The sequence below is a fragment of the Hemitrygon akajei genome, chromosome 2 (genome assembly GCF_048418815.1).
Source record: "Hemitrygon akajei chromosome 2, sHemAka1.3, whole genome shotgun sequence".
Taxonomy (NCBI): Eukaryota; Metazoa; Chordata; class Chondrichthyes; order Myliobatiformes; family Dasyatidae; genus Hemitrygon; species Hemitrygon akajei.
In genome coordinates this window covers 29,205,458-29,217,951 of record NC_133125.1, presented here as the reverse complement: position 1 = coordinate 29,217,951, position 12,494 = coordinate 29,205,458, and the positions used below count along the sequence as shown (strand labels likewise).

General features: G+C 39.1%; 1 protein-coding gene across 3 annotated transcripts in view; it reads right to left on the bottom strand.

Annotated features, from left to right (window-relative positions):
- Positions 1-12,494, bottom strand: part of srfbp1 (serum response factor binding protein 1) — a 191,250-nt gene that overhangs the window by 142,361 nt on the left and 36,395 nt on the right. Inside the window, exon 1 of one of the 3 annotated variants that reach the window (XM_073069286.1) lies at positions 10,812-10,902. The exons of the other annotated variants lie outside the window; for them this stretch is intronic. The gene's annotated coding sequence lies outside the window, so the exon portion shown is untranslated. Of the gene's footprint in view, positions 1-10,811; positions 10,903-12,494 lie in introns of those variants that run through there. 3 annotated transcript variants of the gene reach the window in all.

Here is a 12,494-nt window from a genome sequence, read left to right as displayed (position 1 = left end):
TAGGCATATGAACAAACTAACATTCTCAGTCCCTTCCCTTTCAAACCATGACTGAATGCAACTTATAACAAAGAAGTTGGCCTCAATAAGCACTAAAGTCAATTATTCATAGATGGGTATTGGCAAGCTTGGGAGGACACCTCTGGTGCATGGTATTCAAAGTGTGGGGGTTGAACCACGTCTCAGTTAAAGAATTCAGCAATTCCTCACTGCCCATTGATATAGCAACCTTGCAGTTCGGTCCTTTATCTTGCTCTCCTGTATGTTGGCCAAGAGGATGCTACGGAGTGGTGTTCGTATTCACTGTTGTTCCAGTCTGGCCAGAAGTTTCTCACAGTGACCTCAATTCTTGGAGCAATGGCAGTCATCTGGACACTTCCAGGAGCTGTACCTGCATTTCTGAGAGTCAAATTCATCTAATCTTTCAGGATCATAACATTGTTAGTGCATTTAGATGATTAAAAAGTGTGTTTCTTAAAGAGAAATTACAGGATGCAAATTGCAGTGATAACTGTTACGATATACACCATCTGATAGTGTTTCTGTAAGCTGCCTACAAAACATCACAATCTACTGCCAGTGCCTTTTTAAAATTGTATAGTTGCACAGTGAAGAATACCGTAATTGGTTGCATCATGGCCTGGTTTGGAAACACGAATGCCCAGGAATGAAAAGGCTACAGGAAGTGGTGGATACAGCCCAGTACATCACAGGCAAAGACCTTCCCACCATTAAATACATATACATGCAGAGCTACCACAAGGAAGCAGCATCCATCATCCCACCATCTACGCCATGCTCTCTTTTTGCTGCTACCATTGGGCAGGAGGTACAGAAGCAAGAGGCCCCACACCACCAGGTTCTGGAACATTTATTGCCCTGCAACCATTCGGCTCCTGAATTGGCAAGGATAACTTCAACCATCACTACTCTGAACTGACTATCATCTGCAGATTCACTTTCAAGCACTCTTCACAACCCATTTTCTCAGTATTAAACTTTTTATTTGCACAGCTTGTCTTCTTTTGAACAACTGGTTCTTTGTCAGTCTTTGTAAATTCTATTGTATTTTTTCTTTTTCCTCTAAAAGCCTGTAAGAAAACGAATCTCTACGTAGTATATGGTGGCATATATGAACTTTGGTAATAAATTTACTTTGAATTTTGAAGTGCACCTCTTACACCAAATTCAATCATTGTCTACACATTCCCAACAAAGAGTCTAAAATTTCTCAGTACCTTTTTGATTAGTTGCTTATAACAATTACCCTGTGTCAGTGAAAATGCTATTATTTTCAAAAATGGCTTTGAGCATCTTAGAAGCATTTTCTCTGTCCTTCCAATAATATCTTTTTAGGGCAGAGCTCAAAGCATGCATTTCGAGTTAAGTAGGGGCTATGTAGAATGTTCCTGAATGTTGGAAGACACCCATGTTTTAGAAATATTTGTCAAACCAGATTCTGATTTTGGTCCCTATCAGTTGTCAGGGAGGAAGACATTGTAAGGCAGAAGATAACTGTGTAGAGTGGTTGATGCTGCTCTGTGCATTTTTCTTGGAGTTAGCAAAAAGTGAAGATCATGTCCATTGTATCTTTTGTAGATAAGACTCCATATTGATTTTGGAGTAGATCTTTAGCCACTAGAAGGCAGAGGTACTTTCCTCGTCGTTGTTGTTACAACAGATTCATCTCTTTTTATGAAGATGGTCATGAATGTGGAAGATGCAGTTTTGAATTTCTATCAAAAATCTGTGAAGACTCTAGTGACTTTTCTTTTGGTTAAAGGTGCCAAAGAACTGGGAATACTATAGTGGTGAAAGATTTTGAAGGGGGATGCAAAGAAGTGGCTGCTGTGGTTTTAAAGTTTTACTATCAAGCATTCAGTGGAAAGGATCACTTGGCATGTCAACCTCTCAGTACCTCAGACCTGGGAGCGCATTCCAAGATACTGTTCAATGTGCTGCGGTTTGAGGGCTGCCAGACGAAAGAGACTGCTACCTTTGTGTATAAACAACTCGAAAGGATTTTGCATCCAGTCCAGGTCAGGGATGCCTCTTCATGCAAAGAAGTGATGTGTTCCAGGCAGTGAATCAGATTTCAGGATTGAATAAAAAGTTCATTGGTACATGCACAAATAAGTCTTGAGGAAGGATATTACGTCTCAAGGCAGAAAACAGATGTTTTTACATTACTTGGGCAAGGACTTTTCAGGATATATCATTTTCAGCATTTTCTATAAGTTTTTCCCATTTTCCTGCTTACCTCCAGAGCTAAATCCATCCTCAATACTTTGTTATATTCCCTTGTCCGGAACTGAGTAATCTTTTCCATTCAAATGTAAATATGAAGCGTCTGTATGTTGGGACCTGCAAAACTGCCGTGTCTGTCTTTTGGCGCAATGATGGCATACCGCAACGAAAAGCCATCCTGGATATGCATCATGACCATGTGCTCACTAGATCTCGCTCAAGATGAATTTTCTACAGATGCAATGACAGGGAGCATTTTCTACAGCACAGAACCAGGCCTTTCAGCCCATCTAGTCCATGCCAAACTATTATTCTCCCTAGTCCCATTGACCTTCACCCAGACCAAAACTCTCCATAGCTTTCCCGTGTCTTACCGAACTTCCCTTAAATATTGAAATTGAACCCACATCCACCACTTCGTTCCACACTCTCACCGTCTTCTGATTGAAGATTTCCCTCATGCTCCCCCTGAACACTTTTATCTTTCACTCTTAACCCATAACCTCTATTTCTAGCCTCACCCAACCTCAGAGGAAAAACCCTATCCTAGGCACAACTTTATGCCTCTATCAAAATCTCTCTTCATTCTCCTATGCTCCAGGGAACAAAGTCCTAACCTATTCAACCTTTCCCTGTAACTCAGGTTCTCAAGCTCCAGCAACATTCTCTATACTCTTTCAATCTTACTGATTTATTTTCTGCAGATAGGTGACCAATATTCCAAATTAGGCCTCACTAACATCTTATACAACTCCAACATAACATCCTAACTCCTGTACTCAATACTTGATTTATGAAAGTCAATGTGATTAAAGCTATTTCTACCCACGATGTCACTTTCAAGGAAAACCTCTGTGCTACAATGCTCCTCAGTGCTCTGGCATTCACTGTGCATGTCCTACTCTGGTTTGTTCTCCCAAACTGCAAAATCTCACACTTGGCAGATGGAATTTTTCAGCCCATTTTTCCAGCTGCTCCAGATCCCATTGCAAGCTTTGACAGCTTTTCTAGCTGTCCACTATGTCCCCCACAATCTTGGCGTCATTTGCAAATTTGCTAATCCAGTTTACCACATTAATACCCAGATAGTTGATGTAGATGACAAACGACACTAGTCGCAAGGTCTCCAGTCAGAGAGGCAAACACCTACTACCACGCTCCAGCTTTTCCCATGAAACCAATGTTAAATCCAATTTAATACTTCCTCCTGAATGCAAACTGACTGAACCTTCTTGACCAACCTCCCATGCAGGACCTTTGCTTCATAAAAGGGGGAAAAAAGTCAACTTTGACAGCACATTAATAGAAAGATCACTTATAGAATATGTAATGTACTTTCCTATTCTGTAATTGAAAGCCTGCTTGCTACCTTGGGGAAATTCTAGGTAACTACTCTTAAAATATAATTTTCCAAAACAGGCTGCAGGACAGTACCAACTTACACAATTTTCTTGATTATATCCAGCTATTAATAAAAATAACTGAAATCTGAAATGAAAAACCACAGTTCAGTTCACAGAGAATATAAAAGAGAATATAGTTAATGTTCTCTCTCCACAGATGCTGTTTTAACTGCTAGGTACTTATGTTTTTATTTTTGACTCCTTTCTGTTCCAAGATGCTGACCCAGACTGAACCAGAATGATCATTTAATAATATCCTTAATTAACTCAAATGAGTTTTCTAATCCATACTTTTCCCCATCATGTAGCAAAAACTAACTAAGATGTTCAATGAATCTGCAGGAGTTAAGTTTATTTTACTTTGCAGCATTATTAGAACTGTTTCAATCTTTTTTAGTGATCAGCTCAGGAAACATTAATTTCCAATGTTCACCAGATTGGTTTCTAAGTCAGTGGATTTGTTAAGAGAGCTTAAGTAGACTGGAACTATACTTGCTTCATCTTAACAAACGGTGATCTTATTGACAGTACAAAATGCTAGTGGTGCACATCAGGGCAGTTAATGTTGTCCTTGACTGAAATATTTAGAAGCTGGAGTTACATGCATTTAGAGTAGAACAGAAGTAATATGTTCATACATAGGGTAGTGCATTTTCTGAATTCTGGCCTCTCAGTGTACTTGAAATTGAGATGAACTTTTTTTTTGATATTCATGGAGTCACAGGAGATAGGATTAGTTCAAGAAAGTATCGCCGATTTAAAAGATCAGACAATCACGACTGAAGAGGTACAATGGCCAGAATTTCTTGTTTTTCCTTCTAATTGTAATGTCCTTGGTTTCTTGCATTTCCAAATAACATCTGCAAAAGTTTTGGATTGAAGTATGAAACACAACAGGGGAAACCGCCTCAAAATAAAGATATCTGTTCTAGTTATTGCCTCCTCTCTTTCAAAGTTTTCTTTATGGGGTTAAAGATGGCTTCTTGTGACTCTTGGTCATAAATGGCTGCTGCACCAGTTACAACATTGTTATATTCAAAATTATTATACATAAAAGAATTTGAAATACCACTACTTGTACAAATAACATGCATTACGAAACACTGAAAAGGAATACAAACATGTGGCAAGAAGTTCAAAGTTGGCTTTGTTTCTGGATGTTGAATTTATTGCCTAACTGCAACATATATTTTACCTAAATTTCCTCTGATGTTAAAGATTGAATATATTCTCAATGATCTCATCCTCATTGGACAATTTTCAGGAACCATTTAAGCTATTCCAGTAAACTGCCTTCAACTATAATGGTCAGGGACCCATCTCATTCGTTGCTCAGCTTCTTACAGAAATAACTGCTGACATCTGCAACATATTCATCCTTCAGAATTCTGAACCCATTCCATCTTCCCCCTACTTCCACATTTTTCTGAAAATATACTTAGAGGCTTACTTGATTATTTGATGCCAAATAATGGAGAAAAAAGTCATTTTCCAGAAGCTCACAAGCAATAAGATGGATGAATCTGATTCAATTCAAACATGCCCTCAACTAGAAATAGAGGACTGTTTTACAGAAAAACAGAACAAATGCAATGAATTTGCACATCTGTGTTCATAAAATAGCTCTCAAATAATGGAACTGATCCTTAAAAAAAATTTTCCTGATGAACTTGCATAAGTTTTTAAAGATACCTCAAATCATCCAAGAACAAGCTTCTGGAAAAAGGTACAAGGCATTTGACATAAATGATAATATTCAGACGTTAAATCAAAATCTGTTTATCCAGCATGAATCTTTATAAAGTGGAACATGAAGTTAACTAGCTGAGGCCAAGGGTGCTGACGATTAAACAAAACTCATACTTTTAAGATTTAAAAACAAATCTAATTTCATTTGAAATTTAACTATCTTGAAAATCTATACTCAAGGAGTACGACTGTGAAACTGCAGAACTACTGACAGCAAGTCAATAAGATACTAATGTGAAAACCTTCAGAAGCTATGGAAGATCAGATGAGCTTATATTTTATGTAGATGGCCACCCTACATGTAGCCAGGATGGGGAATACGATGCAAACCTCAGAATACAACTCATTTCTCATTATTCAGTTTCACACAAGATAGAACAGCAAAGGAACAGTACCACAATAATCTTGGCTGCAATTAATACCAATCGTCGTCTTCCTATGCATCATCCATATCCCTCCATTCCTTTCATATTCATCCGTCTAAAAACCTCTCTACCCCCATAATATATACCAGGAAAGTGCACTCTGTTTAAACAACTTGCCTTCTAGGTTATTGGGAGAAGAAAGACCACCTTAAGTTTTACGTGACACGAAGGGCATGTCCTTTGATGTTTGAACTTTCTACCCTGGGGATAAGATTCTCTCTTGCCTCCACCTCTCATAGTTTTGCAGAGCTCTCAGGTCTCCCCTCAGACTCTGATACTCTGCAGGGGTTCCCAAGCAGAGGTTCACGGACCCCTTGCTTAATGGTATTAGTCTATGGCATTAAAAAGGTTGGGAACCCCTTCTCTAGGGAGAGCAAGTTTATCCTACCTCTCCTTAAAGCTCATACCATTTGGTAAACCAGATTCTGCACCCTCTCCACAACCTTCTCATATGTTCTGTCACTCATTCTACATGGATCAGTGCTGGGTTGCTGTGTCCAATGCTTGTTATATTCAAAATTATAATACATAACAGAAGTTAAAACATGTTATTTGTGATATATTTTAGCGACTTGGATGAAAATATAGATGGGTGGATTAGCAAATTTGTGGATGACATCAATGCTGGTGGAGTGATTTAGAGTAAAGGACAATCAGAGTGGGATATAGACGAGTTTGGCCCAAAACACTGACTATACTTTTTTCCATAGATACTGCCTGGCCTGTTGAGTTCATCCAGCATTGCGTGTATGTTGCTTGGATTTCCAGCATCTGCAGATTTTCTCTTGTTTGTCAGTTATAACTTCCTTATTCTTAAACTCAACACCTCTACAAATGAAAGCCAGCATGTCAAATGCCACTTTTACTACCTTATCAACTTATAGAGCCACTTTCAGTGAACTACAGTGCTTTTAATGGGTCTAGCTTTAACTGTACATTTTCTCCTTTCATTTGATCTTCTGAAGTTCTAAATTAAACTCCATCTACCACTTCTCTCCCTCAATCTGTAACTGATCCATGTGCGGCTGCACCTTCATGTACAAGACACCTCAATTCAGGCACCAATACAGTTCTCTTCAGTGCACTTGCCCACACAAGATCCCAGTTGTCAACATGCCATTCCAAGAAATCAAAAAGAAAATCAAAGTACATTTATTATCAAAGAATGTATATACACCTTGAGATTTGTTGGCTTACAGGCAGCCACAAAGCAATTTGTGATACACCAGTACAGCTCATCCTTCAAATCAGCTTCACTTCCATTTGCTTCTTCATTGTTTGTGGTGATAGTGGACCACAATTTATTTCAGAAAAGGTGTCATTAGTACTGTTTTTAGTTGTATTTCTTGCCTTCTGAACTACCACTATGTTATTGCAATTTCAGTAGCACCATCTTAAATTAAAAAACACCCTACTCCTCTTTTCCAGCATCTTCAAGCACTTGCCCTGAACCCCACATACCCCCATCTGCATTGCTTTTACACTGACAATTCCCAACATGCTATCTTTGCAGCTACGTAACCTTTCCACACCCCTAATCCTTTATGTACTTCTGTACGCCAATTCCCTCTGCTTGAATATCTACCCCTTCTTGCCACTGCACTCATATGAACACCGAACAATCAAATGTCATTGTCATTTTACTTTACCAAAATTTGTGCAAGAGGAATACTTGTACAAATCTAGTTTTAAGCTTACTGACATCACCACTGTGGCTGAGTTACAAAAGCATTTTGAGCTTAGGCCAATCTGTAGTTTATTGTGATTTAAGATCAAAGTGAGGACCATTTTATAATACCCCAAAGAGCATTCTATAAAGTTCTCCATTGATCATCTAATTCATTTAGTTACAGCTGCCTTTAATCATTCTCTCTGCCCTGTGCTTCAATCACTTAATTACAATCTATAATGAGCAAATGCTCTGCAGGAATTCATTTTTGCTGAAAGCACTCCAGTCACTTGGTTCAATATATACACCCAGTTCACCTGGTAACAGACAATACACAAAGAACATATCATTAATTTCACAAACTAGCAACTACCACATTTGAAGATAATTTTATGCAATGAACATCCCTTTCACATATTTAAGTAGGAAGCCATATTTTCCTCTTTACTCTTACCAAGATACAATGTGGACCAATATACAATAGAGGCGAATTAGACAGGTTGGACTGCACATTAAAAAAAGAAATATTGACTGGTTTGTTTTTAAATTCAGTCAGTAACAGTTTGGAATAAAAGCCACTAAAATAGCTGTACTTAGGAACCTTTAACAGTTATGCAACAGGAACCGAGCAGTTAGCTATGCACGAATGAAAACATATAATTTTCTCGGATTGAAGCAAGTTATGCTGGTGCATCAATAAGACACAGATGTTTTATTTTACTATGCAGCTGCAACCAGTGGCTACGTGGCTTATGACACGCCTTACAGTAAGCATAATCAGAAGTAAAAGTCTAATTAAAAGCCAGATTTGTTCCAAACATTGAACAATGATACCTGGTTATATTTATTCAACATCTGCAATCTTCTCAAATCTATAAGTAAAATATTTTTGCAAAATTATGCCAAATTGGTCTAACTCACTTGGCTTTATAATGGTTATTTTTCCAAAAAGGATATCCAAAGTATTCGAAGAGATTTAATACTAAGCATAATGTGATTTAAAACAAAACACAGATGAAAGTGAAATTCTTCAAGCAGTCTGCTCTAGTTTTCTGAATTCCAGGGTGACTGATGAGGCCACTAAGGTGGCCAATGAGGAACAGCAAGACTCTTCCAAATAAGAGGCAGGAGGTGCCTAATAAATTGGGCACCTAAATAGGTTGTGAGGTGATATGCTCTTTCTGCCACTAATACAGGGGTTCTGTGTAATTTCCTTGGACTCAAGATTCTCAATACCATCCTAAATATACTCTTTCAGAGATGTCACCAGACAGGAATTTCAAAAAGTCAATTGAGATGCTGCATTTCTTCAAAGCAGTTTTAAAACATACTTCTGTCTTTTCTGTTTGAATGATCATCTCTCCCCACGAAACATCCTGGAATACAAGTCAGGCATGTGAATGAAGTGACCTTTCCAAGTTAGCTAACAGAACGCAACTCAATATTGGGCGATGTTGGCCTGGGAGATGACTGGGATCTTTTTTTTAACCCTTTCATTGAACTTGGAGGTTTTTGCGGAAAGCGTTGGTGATAGTTTTCTGTGCCTCAAAGTGCCTACTATACGTAATCCAGGTCTAGTAGGTATATATGGGATTTAGACATTGCTGCAGTCCAGAAAGCCGTGAGTTTTGTGCCAGGTACAGAGATCTTGGTACGGAAACACCAATGCCCAAGAATGAAAAAGCCTACAAAAAGTAGTGGAAAAAGCCCAGTCCATTACAGGAAAAAGACTTTCATACCAATGAGCACATCCACAGGAAAACAGCATCTATCATCAAGACCCCACCATCCAGGCCATGCTCTCGTCACTGCTACCATTAACATGGAGGTATAGAAACCTTGGGTCCCTCACCACCAGGTTTAGGAACAGTTATTACCCTTCATCATTAGGCTCCCGAACCAGCATGGAAAACTTCATTCACCTCAACACTGAACTGATTCTACAACATATGGAGTCACTTTCAAGTACTCTACAAGTCATATTCTCAATATTATTTATTTCACTATCTCCACAGTCTGTCTTTTGCTCATTGGTTGTTTGTCTCTGTAGTTTTTAATTGATTCTATTACATTTCTTTGTTCTATTGTGAATGCTTGCAAGAAATTAAATCACAGGGTTGTACATGGTGATATATTCTTATGTTGATAATAAATTTATTTTAAATTTTATATTTTCTTTTTTACACATGGTCAAAATGTCATCCTGGTCTGTCTCGTAGACATGGCCAGTCAACATTTTTCAGAATCTTGCTGTGAACATTTATTATTAGCTGGAAAGGCCATGAGGTTCAGCAATGGCAGGTTTGTAGAAGACTGGTGTTAATATTTTCAACTGAGAGCCTCTTTACCCTTAATGCTGAAATGGAACTGGAAATTTGCGCTCAAAGTCAAATTATATCTTACAGAAGGGAAATCCCCCAGAAATTGAGTCTAAACAGTTCTAAAAATTGCAGAGTGGCACTGGATTGCCAATGGTTTTCCATCGATTTGTTCCAATTTCAACCTTTGATCATTAGGATTGAGTAAATGATCAAATTTGTAATAAATTTGTCTGATCTGCCTAATTAAAGAATAATTCTTATAACCCACTTACAGAGAACAATTTTTCCTTTTAAAGCAATAAACACAAAATGCTGGAGGAACTCAGGAAGCCAGGTAGCATCCAGGAAAAGAGCAGAGTCGATGTTTCGGGCTGAAAGCTTTCTGCAGGACTGGAGAAAAAACGCTGAGGAGTATTTTAAAAGGTGGGGGAGGAGAGAGAGAAACACAAGGTGATAGGTGAAACCTGAAGGTGGAGGAATGAAATACAGCGCTGGGAAGTTGATTGGTGAAAAGACAGAAGGCCATGGAAGAAACGGTGGGGGGGGGGGGGGGGGGAGAGAAACACCAGAGGAAAGCAATGGGTGGGCAAGGAGATTAGGTGAGAGGGGGAAAGGGGATGGGAAATGAAGGGAGGGTGGGGACACTACTGGAAGTTTGAGAAATCAATGCTCTTGCCATCAGGTTGGAGGCTACCAAGGGTTAAGGGCTCATTTTACTTATGAATCACATTCAAGTTAGCTTTATAAAGTATTGGAATTGGTATTAAATTTCCCTTCAATATAATGCTACCCAATAGAAAAATAAATCTCTTTAAATACCAACAACACATATGAGATTCTGGAAATCTTAAGTACAGGCAGTCCCCGGGTTACATACAAGTTCCGTTCCTGAGTCCATCTTTAAGTCGGATTTGTATGTAAGTTGCAACAAGTACATCCTGTATTATTTAACATCAGTTAGTCTAACGTTTGTCTTAGTATATAGTATATATTTTACCTTTCTTGGGGACTACCTGTAACACAGGAGGCAGTATCTATGACGGGAAATAAACCGTCAACATTTTGAGCCAAATGTCCAGGACTGGAACAGAAGGCAGAAGCCAGATGAAGGTCGTGGGAGAGGGGACAGGTGACAGGTGAGACTAGGCGAGGGGGGAAGACGGTGGGTGGAGCACCTTAAATACAAGATTAGTATCCACAAGAAAATGGAGGCAATTATGTATATAAAACTGGATATGCTGGCAGATTAGAAACAACTATTTACAGGATTATTACTATTGTGACAACACACAAATAAAATGCAGTTGGAATACTCAACACACACAGGCTTTGGCTGCCAATTCAAGAGCTGAATTTGTGAACAGAGATACATGATCAGATCACTGACAACTTTAATATGAGGAAAGAGGAAAATAAAAAAAGGCATGCGTAATTTGTGACAGAATTATTCAATCCAAGTACATCATTAATATTGACAAATTGGATTACTCTTACCCACCTCATCCAAACATCTATATTAGGTTTCTTTGAAATACAGATTTAACAATACAGGTAGTCCCTGAGTTACAAACGTCCGACTTACGGACAACTTGTACTTACGAACCGTGGAAGGAGAATGCCGTCCGCCATTTTAAGTCGTTGCCTTTGACACTGTGTTGAGTGTTTAACTTTGTATTCAGCTTAAATTCTTCTTAGTAAGATTCACCCTGACCCCACCCTCCATGTTCCGATCGGCTGGTGGCGCAGTCAGATCAGCACCAGGCTAGAGAATGGAGGTTCCCAAGTTCGATTTAGTGACAGACCGCTCCCGTGCCGGGTTGATGTCGATCCAATGACTCCCGCACCATCCGTGCCCAGTTGATGTCGAGCTTGCAACTCGACCTCGTAAAAAAAAAACACTGCCACCTCCAGTTTAAATTCCCACGTGGAATATTGTGGAGGATCAAGTACCCAAACCCAGCACAACCCCCACTTGTCCCATTTAACCTGTCTCAGTGCGGTGCAGTTTAGGACCCGGGAAATTCAGTGCCGTGGTCCTTAGGACCCAGCAGGCCTCGGGGGCCGGCACAGGTTGGGACCTGCCACCCGCAGTGTTTCTGTTCCATTGATGGGAAGCGATCGCGATTGAAAATAAAGTGGAAATAATAGTGTTTGGAAAGAGGTGAAACGCCATCGGTCATTGGAAAAGCGTTAGGCTACAGTCGCTCAACGATCGGAACAAATTTAAAGGATAACGGATAAAGTGAGAATAACGGAGCATGTGAAAGGCCCTGCCCCGATGAAAGCTATAATTATTACTAAGCAACGCAGTGGTTTAATTATTGGAATACATATGTTTCTTAAGTGTTTTACATGCATAGAAAAGGTAAAATATATACTATATACTAAGACAAACATTTGACTAACTGACGCTAAATAATACCGGAGGTACTTGTTCGAATTTACGTACAAATCCGACTTAAAGACGGACTCAGGAACGGAACTCATACGTAACCCGGGGACTGCCTGTATTAATAATAACTTAGTTTCAAAGATATCATTTCCTTAAGATGGAAAAGAATCTGCAAAGAGAAGCTAGTCAATCTGCACATCATATCTGCCCTACATACCACCAGTGCTTGAATCAGCCAATCAATGTAGTTTTCTGAAGCTGAACAATCCACCAATTTTATAATAGTAG